The sequence below is a fragment of the Musa acuminata genome, chromosome BXJ1-2 (genome assembly GCF_036884655.1).
Source record: "Musa acuminata AAA Group cultivar baxijiao chromosome BXJ1-2, Cavendish_Baxijiao_AAA, whole genome shotgun sequence".
Lineage (NCBI taxonomy): Eukaryota > Viridiplantae > Streptophyta > Magnoliopsida > Zingiberales > Musaceae > Musa > Musa acuminata.
In genome coordinates, this window is record NC_088328.1 from 15,585,022 (window position 1) to 15,603,912 (window position 18,891).

The following is an 18,891-nucleotide window of genomic DNA, read 5'->3' on the forward strand; positions in this document are numbered from 1 at the left end:
CATCCCATTCGCTCATCGGAAGAGAAGATTTTTGAAATCCATCCTCGACAATAGACCAAAGCTCAAAGTCCATAGAAATGAGGAAGATTCTCATGCGAGTCTTCCAATATGTGTAATCCGACCCATTAAACAAAGGTGGTCGTGCAATAGAATGACCCTCTTGCATGCAGGAGTAAGCCATCTCTCTTGGGTATTAAACCAAATATGAGAGATAACCTTGCTCTGATACCACTTGTTAGGATCGGAGCGGCACTAAGAGGGGGGGGGGGGGGGGTGAATTAGTGCAGCAGATTAAAACTTCGATTTTAACAAAATCTTTCGTACGATAAGAACGGAACTTGAAAAGTTTAACTTGAAGGCGTATTCTTAAAGTTGCGCAGCAAGGGTAATAAGGAACTAAAGCAGTAAGAAGATTTGCAGTAATGTAAATGACAATAATAAAATGCAAACCAGAGATTACGCCGATTTTTAGAGTGGTTCGGTCAAATGACCTACTCCACTTGCGATGCCCCTCTTCGATGAGGCTCCCACCTTCCACTAGCAAATCTCTTGAAATGGAAGGGTAAACACCCCTCTTACAACCTTTTACAAGCAGTTCAACCTCTTACAAGTTTTCAATAGGGAAGAAGGAGGAGAACTCTCTAGCAAATTGAAAACAAGACTTGCTAAGACTTTCTAAGACTTTTCTCTCAATCAAAATGCTTCTCAAAAGTTCTTCTCTCAGTTGAGATTAGAGGGTTATTTATAGGCCTCAAGAGGATTCAAATTTTGGGCTCCAAAATTTGAATTATCTTAGGGTTCCCGGTGCTAGAGGTGCCACCGCCCAGCCAGGCGGTGCCACCGCCCAGCGCTCGGGTGCTGGACGGTGCAACCGCCCAGCGCTCAGGTGCTGGACGGTGCAACCGCCCAGCCCAGGAGGTGTCACCGCCCAGCTCTCGGGTGCTGGGCGGTGCCACCGCCAGTCTAGGCGGTGCCACCGCCTAGGCCAAATCAGCTCACTGGTTGAGCTCCAAACTTGGCCCAAACCAGTCCGAACTCGGGCCCAATTAGCCCCTACTTGGGTTATAGGATTAACACCTAATCCTAACTCTAATTAACATGATAACTACGAATTTAAAGACATTTTATAAGCTATTACAAAGTCCGTAAGTCAAGACTTCTTCCGGCGAGCTTTCGGCGAACTTCCGACGGTCTTCCGATAAACTCTCGGAAACCATTCTGCGGACTCCCGACAAGCTCCTAGACTTCACGATTTGATCTTGGCGAGTTCCAACGAGCTTCTTCGGAAAGCTCCGATCATTCTCGGTGAGCTCCGCGAACTTCCAACGAACCTTCCGGCGAGCTTCCGAAAAACCCTTCGGCAAGCTCCCTACTCATTCTTGGCTAGTTTCGGCAGCATTCCCGACGAACCTTCGGACTTCCGTCGAACTCTCGAACTCGCAATGAATCCTTCGTGCTTGACTCCGACACTTTGTTTTGCTTTATGTCTTCGTCGTTATCGTAGTTAATCCTGCACACACAAGCAAAAACTCTACTCCGATCTAGACAATTATTATAAAGCGAATTGACATTCTGTTGCCCGGCACGTCATTGGTTGGCGCTTCGTCCGATTCTTCGGCGCATCATCCTCTCTTGCGGTTTGTTGCCCAATCGGCGGTTGACCTCCGCAACGCCGATATCCTTGGCACAGTTTCGCTTTCCTTGGCCCGATGCCCGACGTTCGAAGCGTTCAGCCATCCAATATCCTAACGTGATCTCTTCCAGCGCAACGTCAATTCCTCCTGCGTCAACTGTCTAAACCTGATCGAGTAGACCTGCATCACTCAAAATACAGTTAAACATCTAAACACAATCAATTAGTTTCATCATCAAAATCTGAGATTCAACAAAAGCAACTTTGATGTCCAAAGACGCAAAAGCAACCTTGATAGAGGACATCCCTTTTGTAGCCCCTGTTAGAGATGCTATTAGATTGGTGAGAGGAGGAAAGAAAAGAAGAACGGATAGCAAACATTCTGTTATGATCTATCTACATATGTCGAACGAGAACTTTCGAGTGATTATCGCTTGAAAACTCTTTGCTTTAGTTTTTTTTTTTTTTTTAGGTGTTTTTAAGTTCATAGCAAGAGTGGATTAATTTTTCATTCTAAGTTATTTTTATTGCAAAATAAGTTTAACTTCCGTGTCTAAAATTTTCATTCAAGAGATGGTACGAATCATCGAACCTAAACTCCATATGAATTAATGAAGATAACTTAAGCTTTTCCCTGTTACTGCAACCTGTTTGTGTTAATTAGGGCTACTTAGTCCATCTATGATCGTTAATTATGACAAGATAGTGAGAGGAAACTAAGAAGCTAACATGATTCAGGGTATGTTTCATGTAATATTATAGAAACCATCGTGACCTACTTTTCTAGTCTCTAGGGGTTTCTTATCACCACTCTTTCATCTAACAATATATTGAACATATTATATTTTAATTTCTTTTTGGCTCGAAAGATTAAGTTTTAGGTGCTACAAAACTACAATCACTAGCTAATTAAGTTCACCAGGATTTCTGCCAGGAACTAGACGATGCTTAGATAAATTTCAAGCTTGAGAAGGCACTACCTTGGAAGCCGATTTGAACTTAAAAGCTTCTAAGCACTTTTGAGTGAATCAAGCAAAGCAATTTTTACGTGTAAATCGTAATATTTATGCCCAGAAGTCACAAGCATGCTTTGAAAACTGAATTAAAAGTGCTGTAGGTTGATAGTGCCCATGACAATTCTGGTAAGTTTGGTCTATGTCGGTTCAGGTGTCAGGAAACTCAAAAGAAATTAAAATTATTGCAGTAGTCAACAATAGCATTTATCATAAAAAATGATGAACTTCTTGTTTGGTACTAAAAGTTCCCATTAATATATTTTGAAATGTCCATAGTCCATAAACAGTGAGAACACCAAACATATTAAGTGCTCATAAGTACTAAGTTGACTTTGGTGTTACAGAGTAATAAGAAACTCAAATTGTGGCAAATTGACATAAAATTGCCAAATAGATTAGGAATCCATTATGGAACAAACAACTCATAACATAATTGTTTTGATAAAAAAACCAAGGCAATAAGATTCTTTTGAACTTCGGGAACGAAATTATCATCAGGAGATTGTGTGTCAAAAATAAAAGATCACAAAATTAGCAGCTTCATCATAGTTTGAACCCATATAAAGTGATTGCAAGTTATCAGTACAAAGATACTTGTCATATAGCCATCGAGATATATTTAGAGCATCACCAGAAGCTTTCACTGGAAACAAATTTCTACTGCTTTGCCACTTGTTGGTAAGGCCTATCCAGTCCCTCCTCCAGTCTTCTAATGGGAAACGCTCCCCCTTCACCAAGCTGTCTATCATGTACTTGAAATATATAGATGCTCTTGGCCCATAGTAGTCTAGTAGAAGACCACTCCAGTACTTGTTTCCTGCACAAATGAGATTGTCGCAAGAGTATTACATTAAAACAGATTGATGACACCAAAATAAAGGGGATAAAGAAAATTGTTTCTGCATTTGTATGTACCATAATCACGAAGCAAACTAGCTTCAGTCTCAGTGTTATCAAACCACATGGTTACTTGAGTCCTTGCATTCCATTCAAACTGCACCATAGAAGCATGACAATGGCAGAATCCTACATAAATAGGCATACAAGTATTCAAATTTGAGGAGGGCAAACAGGTGACAACAAGAATCTTACCTGTTGCTCCTGTTCTGGGTATCTTGAAAGGCGCTTGGCACTTTCCAACCAGGGTCCAAGCAGAAATCCATCATGGCATGACAAAAGCATGTCCAAATCTTTCACAAGGTCAAGAAAGTGCTGGCTATATATGGTCACTTGTTTTAAATTACTGAGTTGGTACCCTTCTATAATCTTCAAGAATACTTTGTTTGCATACTTTGCTAATGCCTGACGGGTGAGATCCACGAGATCATATCTGGAATAATAGGAAACTAAAATTCATATAAGATCCATTATCAAAATATAGTTGTATGTTAAAAGCTCCTAATATTGACATGATTTACAAAAAATTATTATTGATGGGAATAAATATTTGAATTGTATAATATTGTTTGTAGCTGACTTTATGATAATATTGAACTGTATAATATTTTTATGAAGAAAGGGAGAAAAAATGGATAAGGATGCAGATAATTTACAATATTTATCATTTTATATAATTATCCGTTAAGTTTATCACATGAGAACAACAAGAATTGATAGAAAGAGTCATACCCATTGAAGCAGCAAAAGTTTACATGTATCATAACAAACACAAGCCAATTCTAGTCATGGAGCTGTAGTCTAGACTGCTTTACATGGGTTATAACTTGATAAGCTTTCATTGTCATAAAATAATGTACAACTAGATAAAGAACTTGCAATCATGAACATTGAGAGCAATATGAACAATGTAAATTTACATGAGAAAGGAAGTATCTTTAACCATAAAAGAAAATTGGTTATTGGACAATGATTTAGTAAGTGGTTGGGACGATCTAAGCCTCAATGTTGCATATCATGCCAGTTTCACACCCGCTAAGGACCAAAGACCAAATTCACATGCAAAACCTCATTCTCTAGCAACATGTACAAGATCTTGTTTTAGAAACAAAGACATCTTAGTCATTTAGTAATTGAAAAAATAGAACAAATAAGAGATAAAAAGACAAAAAGACAAAAAGAGGGGGAATAAGAAGGAAAGGAAAATATACTGACTTCATCCAAAAGTTTCACTGAGCAATTGACTCATCATAATTTTGCAGTTACAGAACCACAACCGTCTACCAATGTACATTGCTTAAACCTGTCAAATCAGAACTCTACTTGGATTTTGCCACTACCATCAGTCAAATTTCAGCTGCTTTTGAAACTAATATTAAGATGCAAATATGCTGATTTAGATGGAAGAGATGAATACCAACATGCAAGTCTAACATATAAGCAGATAACTATCAGAGTGTGTTTCAATTCCTTGCTCTAGTCATGGCAAGCTTTACGCAAAAACAAATGAATCGCAAATTACCTGAAAGTCTGGCTATCTGATACGTCATACCCATTTTCTAGGAAAAGAACTAATGCGCGTGTGACATCAGCAGTTGAATACCATAAATGTGGTTGATCATAAGAATTAGCTGTTTCCTTCAATGGCTCTCTTTCTGATAATTGTCGACTAAAATGCACAAGCTTTCTCTCTTCAAATATCTCTGGTATCAATATGACAGATGGATCAACATCTGGAAATGCAACAATTACATCTCGATTTTTGTCCTGTTGTTGAGCAGTTGAGACATATAGATACATCAAAAAGCATTAGAACTAATAACTGGTAAGTAAATGCATGAAAGCACCAAAAGTGATGCACTTAATTATTGATAATAATCTCAAAGAGGTAAAACTGTAATTTCATGTGGTAATTTAAACCAATTCAAGCAATGGTTTACCCATTAGAATCTGGAAGAAAGCTTAGCTTGAACCACTTCAATTTGGACTATGGTCTAGTTGCGCAATCCAATCACAAGCAAACTTTAAGTTTCTAATGCCCTTGATCATGAAATTCTCTCTCTTTGGTCTTTTAGCTCTCAGCACCTCTTTCTTTGCCTCTGCTTATCAAACTATTTTTATTTGGGACTTAATTCATAGTCTTGAAGCCATAAAAGCGGCAAAAGATTTCTAATGCTCTGCTGGGACATTAACCATCATGACCGATAGTAAAGATGAAGGCCGTAACAAAGAAGATAAGGAAGAAAAGTAAAATGATAATAAAGAGAATAAGAAAACAGATGAAAAGATGTAGAAGCAAATGACGTGTTTCACTTAGACTGATAACCATCTCCTCTTCTTCTTTCCTCCTACCTCCTTCCTCCTCCCTCCTCTTCCTCTACCACCCCTTCTTCTTCTCCTTTTTCTTCTTCTCCAGAACACCGATACACATAGTATACAAAAAATGGAATCATCTTTTGTAGTGAACACTCAGAATGGTTAGTTTTCTAAAGCCACAATGCACCACATTTCAAGCAAGAAGATTCGACTCTGAAAACCTTTAGATGAATATGAAGTTTATATGTGGATAATGAGGATCTACTGAGTCATAAATTAGCCTACAATAGAAAAAACAAAGATTAAAATCACATAGGCACCATCTGTCCAATTATATAGAGTATGATATAGTATCTGTCAGGCATCTTGTAGTGTTGGAACAGACCTTCCATATCTCCTTGTTGCATATAAGTCAACCCAGATCTGAAAAGAAAATGATAAAAGAAAAGCCAAAACATTTCTTGATGGGTCTGATCTAAATTTTGAAATAATCAGTCAGTAAATCAAGCTTTCATATGCTTATCACTTAACAATGTATATAATGAATTCTAAATCATTAAAATTCCATCAAATTTACTTCTCAACTAAAATTGTTCATTGACAAAGAACAAAAGAGAATGTTAGTTGTAGGAAATTTAGGCAACAATCAAACTAGATGATCTAATTATTTCTACCAAATAAATCTGCTAAAAGTGAAACATGGATCTTTTTTCACATTGTGATTCTTCCTCACTGAGCTTCTAGTTCCATTATTCTTTTTCCACAAGTAAAAATAGGCATGCTTTTAACTATTATCAGATTCTGAAATCCAATTACTAAGCTGTCCTGAATTGATGGAACAAACTATTTTGCTGAGTTTGCATGATGACTAAGAAACTATATCTTGCTACATAATTGGAAGAATGGCAATAAGCGGATTATATATCCTAGAACAGAAAGAAAATGCTACATTTTGTTCTACCAAAAAATGACCACCTAAGCTCCTCAATATTAAAAATGATGCATAAAAACCCAGAAATAGGTCAAGTACCTTGCCAGCTGGACATATTTAAATGTATCCGACCTAACAAAGGTTAAATGAAGGATCAAAAAGAATGTAGGCAAAGTGAAGAAGTGAAAACTAATAAACAGATACGCAAATCACATTTGTACAATCAAAACACATGCACAAAGAAAAGAAACATGCTCCATCTGAGATCACATTTGGCCAAAATTTTGTTCACAAGGCAAGGTTTAATCTACAGCATGCAATTTGACCTACAATAAACAAATCAAAATTAAATTCCTATTTGCCCAATACAACAAAAATGCATTTAACTTGATATTGTCCTTCACAAAGTTCCAAATTTTAATTAAATTTCTTTTCTAGTGCTACTATTCTAGTTTATAGATTACTAGACTTAATCTGCCATTGAAGCAGGAACTACTTAACTGCTGAACCGAAAAAAGAATCTTAAATTATATATGTACCTGTTTGGGAAAACTATTTGAACTTATTCTATGTAACTAACCTATAGGATATCTTCAATTTATACATTACACCATATAGGAGGCGAGAAAGGAAAATTATAGCTTAAAACATGTGGGTGGTATTCAATAAGGTAAAGAGACGGGTACACAAAAGTAAATATTACCTTGACATCTACTGGTTTATGATGAAATGCCATTTTAGACATCAGATCATAAACAACAGGATTTTGCTCAATGCCTTCCATAGACATTCCAACGCCAACCTTTAGACCAGCGAAACATTAGACAAACATAAAACATACCAATGATATTCCTCAAGGATATATATGGATTAAGAGATGATATTAATATATAGCTCCTTCTAAATTCCATAACTTATAACAGAAATCACAACAAATTTTGCTACAACTTTTACTTGTTGAAAGCGACAGGGAACATTTTTTTAGCTAAAAATAAAAAATTTAAATCTGCAAAAACAAACTTTATTTTATCCAAGTAGTCAAACTCATATCCTTTGATGCTCACAAAAAGGCTTCAGCACCGAAAAATATATTTTTTGACTAATAAAGATATGTTTGAGAAAAAGATTGACACTACCAGTTTATAAGAGTTCCTTTAATAGATAGCACAGATTTTGTTCGTGCTTCACCAATCATTTTCATAGTGAAAACATGAGATGTGATTCACTACAGATTTTAAAAAATTAAAATTGTGAACACTATCATAAAATGGTGTTTATATATTCAAACATTTCCCAGTAATTTTCTACGGATGCAAGAAATAATATAATAAACTATATAAATAAATTATGGCTACCACACCTAGATTAAGGAATAATTTTAACTCACTAGTGAACTAAAATAACAAATTCCAACAATCCTATATCACTGGTCAGAAGCACAACACTAACCACTGTAATGGCATGTTTTAAGCTGTTGAACCTTGATGACATTTGGCACAACCAGCAAATTCACAATGTGGAACTAGCCCAAATAATGGTTCAAACGGAAAAAAAAATGTAGGTAACGGTCGAAATCAACCGTTACCGTGCTATGTCGAGCGGTAACTATGTCGGGCGATAACGATCGAAATTTCAATTGTTACCGTTCGATATGCCCCTGTTTCATCTGATACGGGACAATATTGAGTGTTCCGCCCAATAGCGGGCGGTCCATGTATCGGTATGCTGTTAGACCGGTACGTATCGCCCGTACCAGACAGTATTATTTGAAATTAAAAACCCTGAGACTAGGTACCATCTATCACAAAATAAGCTGCACATAATAAATTATATTTGAAGTACCACAAAAGGGCAACTAACCATGGTTGAATTTTCACTTGTACGAGCTTCAATAGGTCCAAGTGCAATTGCATCGAGAATACCATACATCTCAATATTTCCAGCAAAATTGTGTAGCATGCACCTGCAGAAAATTAATATAAGTTGCTGCTGATCAAGATTATGGAAAAAAGGAATCTTTACATATTGCTACAAGAAAATTAACGAAAACCAACATTATGGAAAAAAGGAATCTTTACATAGTGACAGGAAATGATCGACAAATTCAATCCCAAAAAGTTTTTCAATATTACATTGTGTGATGCAGTTTTGCAGTTGATAGGACCATATGCTTCTTTTCTTGTTTGCCTTCAATTAAATCAATCCAGAGATACTTGATAAGCATTCTTCAATGCCGATCTCTCACTTCTCGAGAACATCTTATTTACAATCTCATCCTAGTTATAAACCTATAAATCAGTTCAAAAGATGGCCTACTAAAATTTATACAAATGATCATCATAAAACAAATTCTCAAATCATATGCCATTTTATTCGTTGTCATAGTATATTAAATAAGCACACATGATATTTCTAAATTGATCCCATGATTTTGCCAACCTCCATATACAAGAACATTTGCAACATAATTGCAAATCAAGGAAAACTTTATTATAAGGATTAACATAGGCATCAAACATATTTGGTATAAAATGGACATGAACACAAAATTTCAAGTAAATAAAAAGATAATGACAGAGATAAGTATTAATAAAATCTAAACTAGCAGGTCAACAAAAACACTACCTTCATCTGAGGTGGTTTCCAGAACGGGCCATATTAAAATAACCAACCCTGTAGAAGTTTAGAACCCAAAAAGATTATTTGATGTTACTGTGAAACCAAGAGCATCACGTTTAACCATGAAAGAAGCCTAAAATCTATTAATTCATGGAAAAAAAAATTTAAGGAACTGGCATATTGTACATGTTGGCTAATGCAAAGTAGTATGTATCACCCCAACAAGGTGCCCACACATGATAATGAGGGTATCATGCCTCATAAAATGTTGATATCTGTTTATTATAAAACCACAAGAAACTCAAATAATCACTAGGCATCATCTAACTGAAATAGGAAAAGCTTCCTACTCCAGGATTTAATGCTTAATATTCATTGGCAACAAATATGGTACAATAGAATGCATCTTAAGCAATAACCTTGAAATTCTTTCTAATGACAAAATATCTATTACATGATACATAAGTTCTTGGTGTTCAAATTGGATCAATAGAAACAGGGATAAAAATTAACAAAACTATCTATTTGTTCTGAAACCCTATCAAACCTTGACTTTATGCAAAATTTATGACCGCCACGTTTTTTTACGAAGCCCAGCATATACGACTTCCCGAAGGCAAATTTATTGGGAATTGTCAATATTTTAAATTTTTGAGAGGGAGCACGAAAAACCGATCGAACCTCGACTTTGCGTAAACTTTATAACTATCATATTTTTTTGAAAAACTAAGCTTAAACAACTTCCATTGAGCTAATATGTTGGGAATGGTCAACATTTTGAATTTTCGAGATGGTGCACAAAAAACCAATTGAACTTCAATTTTTCGCAAAATTTATGACTGTCACGTCTTTTTCCGAAACTATTCTTATATTGACTACCCTAGGGCAAATATGTTGGAAGTGATCAATTTTTTGAATTTTTGATATGGTGCGCAAAAAATCGATCGAACCTCGACATTGCGAAAACTTTTAACTATAACGTTTTTTTTCTAAAACTATGCTCGTACGACATCTCGTGGACAAATATGTTTGGAATTATCAATTTTTTGAATTTTCGAGACGGTGCGTACAAAACCAATCCAACTTCGACTTTATGCAAAATTTATGGCTATAAGTTTGTTTCTGAAACCAAGCTTATACAACTAACTTCCTTTGGGCTAATATGTTGGGAATGGTTATTATTTTGAATTTTCAAGATGGTGCGCAAAAACTGTTCGAACCTCGGCTTTGCGCAAACTTTATGATCGTTTCGTTTTTTCGAAAATTGGCTTATACAAATTCCATAGGTCTAATATGTTGGGCATGATCTATGTTTTGAATTTTTGAGATGGTGCTAAAAAAACCAACCAAACCTCGACTTTGCACAAATTTTATGATCGTCATGGTTTTTTGCGAAACTAGGCTCACGCAACTTCCATAATGCTAAGATGCAGGGAATGGTCAAAATTTTGAATGTTTGAGATGGTGCGCAGAAAACCGATTGAACCTAGACTTTGTGCAAATATTATCACTGACATAATTTTTTATGAAAAAATGCACAAACGACTTCGCCCGGGCAAATAAGTTGATAATGATCAATTTTTTGAATTTTCAAAAATGCACAAACAACAGATCAAACCCCGACGTTGCACAAACTTTATGACGGCCATGTTTTCGTGCGAAACTAAGCTTATAAAACTTTCCGAAAGTTAATATTTGGGAAATTGTCAAAATTGTAAATTTTTTATAGGGTCCACAAAAAACAATCGAATCTCGGCTTTGGGGAACCTTTATGATCGTCATTTTTTTTTGTGAACCTAAGCTTATACAACTTCCCTTGGGCAATAGTAAATATTTTAAATTTTCGAGATAGTGCACAGAAAACCAATCGAGCCTCGACTTTGCAGAAGCTTTATGACCATCATATGTTTTTCCTGAATCCATGCATATACAATTTCCCTAGGGCTAAAATCCCAGTGATTGATAGTTCTCTACCAGAGAAGAGGTAGGGAGGCGACCCTTGCGATAGGAGGCGAGAAGAGACTGAGGGTAAGGGCACCTCGTGGACAGCACACACTCCCGTGCCTTTAATGGCGAGTGCGAGGGTGTCTTAGGGCAAGGGCGACGGTTGCTTCTCCTTAGGGCTATCTATTTGGCTTGTACAAATTTTCTTCAGATAATATGTTGGGAATAGTCAACATTATGCTCAAATTTTCTTGGGCTAATATGTTAGGAATGGTCAATAAAATTTCGAGACGGTGCATAATAAATCAATTGAACCTCGACTTTGCGCAATCTTTATGACCGTCAAGTTTTTCTGTGAAACCATTCTCATAGGACTTCACTAGGGCAAATATTTTAGGAATGATCAATTTTTTGAATTTTTTAGATGGTCCAAAAAGAACCTATCAAACATTGACTTTGTGCAAAATTTATGACCGCCACGTTTTTTAACGAAGCCCAGCATATACGACTTCTCGAAGGCAAATTTATTGGGAATTGTCAATATTTTAAATTTTTGAGAGGGAACACAAAAAACCGATCGAACCTTAACTCTTTGCAAACTTGATGACCATCACTTCTTTTGGCAAAACCCAGCTTAAACAACTTCTCTAGATCTAATATGTTTGGAATGGTCAATATTTCGAATATTTGAGATGGTGCACAAAAAACTGATCGAACCTTGACTTTGCGTAAACTTTATAACCGTCATATTTTTTTGAAAAACTAAGCTTAAACAACTTCCATGGAGCTAGTATGTTGGGAATAGTCAATATTTTGAATTTTCGAGATGATGCGCAAAAAACCAATTGAACTTCGATTTTTCACAAAGTTTATGACTGTCACGTCTTTTTATGAAACTATGCTTATATTGACTACCCTGGAGCAAATATGTTGGGAGTGATGAATTTTTTGAATTTTTGAGATGGTGCGCGAAAAATCGATCATACCTCGACATTACAAAAACTTTTAACTATCAGGTTTTTTTTCAAAAACTATGCTCGTATAACATCTCATGGACAAATATGTTTGGAATGATCAATTTTTTGAATTTTTGAGATGGTGCGTACAAAACCAATCCAACTTCGACTTTATGCAAAATTTATGACTATAAGTTTGTTTCTGAAACCAAGCTTATATAACAAACTTCCTTTGGGCTAATATGTTGGGAATGGTTATTATTTTGAATTTTCAAGATGGTGCACAAAAATTGTTCGAACCTCGACTTTGCACAAACTTTATGACCGTTTCTTTTTTTGCGAAAACTGGCTTATACAACTTCCATAGGTCTAATATGTTGGGTATGATCAATGTTTTGAATTTTGGAGATAATGCTCCAAAAAACCGACCAAACCTCGACTTTACGCAAGTTTTATGATCGTCATGTTTTTTTGCGAAACCAGGCTCACACAACTTTTATAATGCTAAAATGTAGGGAATGGTCAAAATTTTGAATATTTGAGATGGTGCGTAGAAAACCGATTTAACATAGACTTTGTGCAAATATTATGACTGAAATAATATTTTGTGAAACCATGCACAAACGACTTCGCCCGAGCAAATAAGTTGATAATGATCAATTTTTTGAATTTTCAAGAATGCGCAAACAACTGATCAAACCCCGACGTTGCACAAACTTTATGACGGCCATGTTTTCGTGCGAAACTAAACTTATACAATTTTCCGAAAGCTAATATTTGGGAAATTATCAATGTTGTAAATTTTTGAGAGGGTGAACAAAAAACAATCGAATATCGGCTTTGGTTAATCTTAATGATTATCATTTTTTTTTTTAACCTAAGCTTATATAACTTCCATTGTGCAAAAGTGTTGGGAATGGTAAATATTTTAAATTTTTGAGATAGTGCATAAAAAACCAATCGAGCTTCGACTTTACAGAAGATTTATGACCATCATATTTTATTCCAGAATCCAAGCATATACAATTTCCCTAGGGCTAAAATCTCAATGATTGATAGTTCTCAACCAGAGAAGAGGTAGGGAGGCGACCCTTGCGATAGGAGGCGAGAAGAGACAGAGGGCAAGGGCACCTCGCGGGCAACACACACTTCCGTGCCTTTAATGGCGTGTGTGATGGTGATTTAGGGCAGGGGCGACATTTGCTTATCCCTAGGACTACCTACTCGGCTTGTACAAATTTTCGTGGGCTAATATATTGGGAATTGTCAACAATATGCCCAAATTTTCTTGGGCTAATATGTTAGGAATGGTAAATAAAATTTCGAGACAGTGCATACAAAACCGATTGAACCTCGACTTTGCGCAATCTTTATGACCGTCAAGTTTTTCTGTGAAACCATTCTCATAGGACTTCACTAGGGCAAATATTTTGGGAATGATAAATATTTTGAATTTTTGAGATGGTGCAAAAAGAACCAATCAAACCTTGACTTTGTGCAAAATTTATGACCACCACATTTTTTTACGAAGCCCAGCATATATGACTTCCCAAAGGCAAATTTATTGGTAATTATCAATATTTTAAATTTTTTATAGGGAGCACAAAAAACCGATCGAACCTTAACTCTTTGCAAGCTTGATGAACGTCACATCTTTTGGCAAAACCCAGCTTAAACAACTTCTCTAGAGCTAATATGTTTGGAATCGTCAATATTTCGAATATTTAAGACGGTGCACAAAAAACTAATCGAACCTCGACTTAGCGTAAACTTTATAACCGTCATATTTTTTTGAAAAACTAAGCTTAAACAACTTCCATGGAGCTAATATGTTGGGAATAGTCAATATTTTGAATTTTCGAAATGGTGCGCAAAAAACTAATTGAACTTCGATTTTTCGCAAAGTATATGACTGTCACGTCTTTTTCCGAAACTAAGCTTATATTGACTACCCTAGGGCAAATATGTTATGAGTGATCAATTTTTTGAATTTTTAAGATGGTGCACAAAAAATCGATCGAGCCTCGACATTGCAAAAACTTTTAACTATCACGTTTTTTTTCTAAAACCAGGCTCGTACGACATCTCAGGGACAAATATGTTTGGAATGATCAATTTTTTGAATTTTCGAGACGATGCGTAGAAAACCAATCCAACATCGACTTTATAAAAAATTTATGACTGTAAGTTTGTTTCTGAAACCAAGCTTATACAACAAACTTCCTTTGGGCAAATATGTTGGGAATGGTTATTATTTTAAATTTTCAAGATGGTGCGCAAAAACTGTTCGAACCTCGGCTTTGCGCAAACTTTATGATCGTTTCGTTTTTTCGAAAATTGGCTTATACAAATTCCATAGGTCTAATATGTTGGGCATGATCTATGTTTTGAATTTTTGAGATGGTGCTAAAAAAACCAACCAAACCTCGACTTTGCACAAATTTTATGATCGTCATGGTTTTTTGCGAAACTAGGCTCACGCAACTTCCATAATGCTAAGATGCAGGGAATGGTCAAAATTTTGAATGTTTAAGATGGTGTTCAGAAAACCAATTGAACCTAGACTTTATGCAAATATTATGACTGACATAATTTTTTGTGAAACCATGCATAAACGACTTCGCTAGGGCAAATAAGTTGATAATGATCAATTTTTTGAATTTTCAAGAATGCGCAAACAACTGATCAAACCCCGACGTTGCACAAACTTTATGACGGCCATGTTTTCGTGCGAAACTAAGCATATACAACTTTCCGAAAGCTAATATTTGGGAAATTATCAAAATTGTAAATTTTTGAGCGGGTCCACAAAAAAAATTCGAATCTCGACTTTGGGCAATCTTAATTATCGTCATTTTTTTTTGTGAACCTAAGCTTATACAACTTCCCTTGTGTAAAAGTGATGGGAATGGTAAATATTTTAAATTTTCGATATTGTGCACAAAAAATCAATCGAGCCTCGACTTTGCATAAGCTTTATGACCATCATATTTTTTTCCAGAATCCATGCATATACAAATTCCCTAGGGCTAAAATACAAATGATTGATAGTTTTGTACCAGAGAAGAGGTAGGGAGGCGACCCTTGCGATAGGAGGCGAGAAGAGACGGAGGGCAAGGGCACCTCGCGGGCAGCACACACTCCCGTGCCTTTAATGGCGAGTGCGATGGTGACTTCGGGCAGGGGCGATGATGGCTTCTCCCTAGGGCTACCTACTTGGCTTGTACAAATTTTCTTGAGATAATATGTTGGGAATAGTCAACATTATGCCCAAATATTCTTGGGCTAATATGTTAGGAATGGTCAACATTATGCCCAAATATTCTTGGGCTAATATTTTAGGAATGGTTAATAAATTTTGAGACGGTGCATAAAAAACCGATTGAAAATCGACTTTGCGCAATCATTATGACCGTCAAGTTTTTCTGTGAAACCATTCTTATAGGACTTCACTAGGGCAAATATTTTAGGAATGATCAATTTTTTGAATTTTTGAGATGGTCCAAAAAGAACCTATCAAACCTTGACTTTGTGCAAAATTTATGACCGCCAAGTTTTTTAACGAAGCCCAGAATATACGACTTCCCGAATGCAACTTTATTGGGAATTGTCAATATTTTAAATTTTTGAGAGGAGGAACAAAAAACCGATCGAACCTTAACTCTATGCAAACTTGATGACCGTCACTTTTTTGGCAAAACCCAACTTAAACAACTTCTCTAGAGCTACTTTGTTTGGAATGGTCAATATTTCGAATATTTGAGACGGTGCAAAAAAAACTGATCGTACCTCGACTTTGCGTAATCTTTATAACCGTCATATTTTTTTTGAAAAACTAAGCTTAAACAACTTCCATGGAGCTAATATATTGGGAATAGTCAATATTTTGAATTTTCGATATGGTGTGCAAAAAACCAATTGAACTTCGATTTTTCGTAAAGTTTATAACTGTCACGTCTTTTTCCGAAGCTATGCTTATATTGACTAACATAGGACAAATATGTTGGGAGTGATCAATTTTTTAAATTTTTGAGATGGTGCGCAAAAATCGATCAAACCTCGACATTGCAAAAACTTTTAACTATCACGTTTTTTTTCTAAAACTATGCTCGTACGACATCTCATGGACAAATATGTTTGGAATGATCAATTTTTTGAATTTTCGAGACGGTGCATAGAAAACCATTCCAACATCAACTTATGACTGTAAGTTTGTTTCTAAAACCAATCTTATACAACAAACTTCCTTTGGGCTAATATGTTGGGAATGGTTATTATTTTGAATTTTCAAGATGATGCTCAAAAATTGTTCGAACCTCAACTTTGCGCAAACTTTATGACCGTTTCTTTTTTTGTGAAAACTGGCTTATACAACTTCTATAGGTCTAATATGTTGGGCATGATCAATGTTTTGAATTTTTGAGATAGTGCTCAAAAAACCGACCAAACCTCGACTTTGCACAAATTTTATGATCGTCATGTTATTTTGCGAAACCAGGCTCACACAACTTCCATAATGCTAAGATGTAGGGAATGGTCAAAATTTTGAATGTTTAAGATGGTGCTCAAAAAACTAATTGAACCTTGACTTTATGCAAATATTATGACTGACATAATTTTATCTGAAACCATGCACAAACGACTTCGTCAGGGCAAATAAGTTGATAATGATCAATTTTTTGAATTTTCAAGAATACGCAAACAACTGATCAAACCCCAACGTTGCACAAACTTTATGACGGCCATGTTTTCGTATGAAACTAAGCTTATACAACTTTCCGAAAGTTAATATTTGGGAAATTATCAAAATTGTAAATTTTTAAGAGGGTCCACAAAAAACAATCGAATCTCAGCTTTGGGGAACCTTTATGATCGTTATTTCTTTTTGTGAACCTAAGCTTATACAACTTCCCTTGGGCAATAGTAAATATTTTAAATTTTCGAGATAGTGCACAAAAAACCAATCGAGCCGCGACTTTGCAGAAGCTTTATGACCATCATATGTTTTTCCTGAATCCATGCATATACAATTTCCCTACGGCTAAAAACCCAGAGATTGATAGTTCTCTACCAGAGAAGAGGTAGGGAGGCGACCCTTGCGATAGGAGGAGAGAAGAGACTGAGGGCAAGGGCACCTCGCGGGCAGCACACACTCCCGTGCCTTTAATGGCGAGTGCGAGGGTGACTTAGGGCAGGGGCGACGGTTGCTTCTCCCTAGGTCTACCTACTTGGCTTGTACAAATTTTCTTGAGATAATATGTTGGGAATGGTCAACATTATGCCCAAATTTTCTTGGGCTAATATGTTAGGAATGGTTAATAAAATTTTGAGACGGTGCATAATAAACCGATTGAACCTCGACTTTGCGCAATCTTTATAACCGTCAAGTTTTTCTATGAAATCATTCTCATAGGACTTCGCTAGGGCAAATATTTTGGAAATGATTAATTTTTTGAATTTTTTAGATGGTCCAAAAAAAACCTATCAAACCTTGACTTTGTGCAAAATTTATGATCGCCACGTTTTTTAATGAAGCCTAGCATATACGAATTCCCGAAGGTAAATTTATTGAGAATTGTCAATATTTTAAATTTTTTAGAGGGAGCACAAAAAACCGATTGAACCTTAACTCTTTGCAACCATGATGGGCGTCACGTCTTTTGGCAAAACCCAGCTTAAACAACTTCCCTAGAGCTAATATGTTTGGAATTGTCAATATTTCGAATATTTGAAACAGTGCAAAAAAACTGATCGAACCTCAACTTTACGTAAACTTTATAACCGTCATATTTTTATGAAAAACTAAGCTTAAACAACTTCCATGGAGCTAATATGTTGGGAATGGTTAATATTTTAAATTTTCGAAATAGTATGCAAAAAACCAATTGAACTTTGATTTTTCGTAAAGTTTATGACTGTCACGTCTTTATCCGAAACTATGCTTATATTAACTACCCTAGGGCAAATATGTTGGGAGTAATCAATTTTTAAAATTTTTGAGATGGTGCGCAAAAAATCGATCGAACCTCAACATTGCAAAAACTTTTAACTATCACGTTTTTTTTCTAAAACTATGCTCGTACGACATCACATGGACAAATATGTTTGGAATGATCAATTTTTTGAATTTTCGAGACGGTGCGTAGAAAACCAATCCAGCATTGACTTTATGCAAAATTTATGATTGTAAGTTTGTTTCTGAAACCAAGCTTATACAACAAACTTCTTTTGGGCTAATATGTTGGGAATGGTTATTATTTTGAATTTTCAAGATGATGTGCAAAAACTGTTCGAACCTTGACTTTGCGCAAACTTTATGACCGTTTTTTTTTTTGCGAAAACTGGCTTATACAACTTCCATAGGTCTAATATGTTAGGCATGATCAATGTTTTGAATTTTTGAGATAGTGCTAAAAAAATCGACCAAACCTCGACTTTACGTAAATTTTATGAGCGTCATGTTTTCTTGCGAAACCAGGCTCACACAACTTCTATAATACTAAGATGCAGGGAATGGTCAAAATTTTGAATGTTTAAGATGGTGCTTAGAAAACCAATTAAACCTTGACTTTGTGTAAA

The 18,891-nt window shown here is 35.7% G+C and overlaps 1 pseudogene; it reads right to left on the bottom strand.

Annotated features, from left to right (window-relative positions):
• Positions 1–3,010: 3,010 nt before the first annotated feature.
• The window catches only part of LOC135594802 (alpha-N-acetylglucosaminidase-like), a 30,436-nt pseudogene continuing 14,555 nt past the window's right edge, over positions 3,011–18,891 (bottom strand).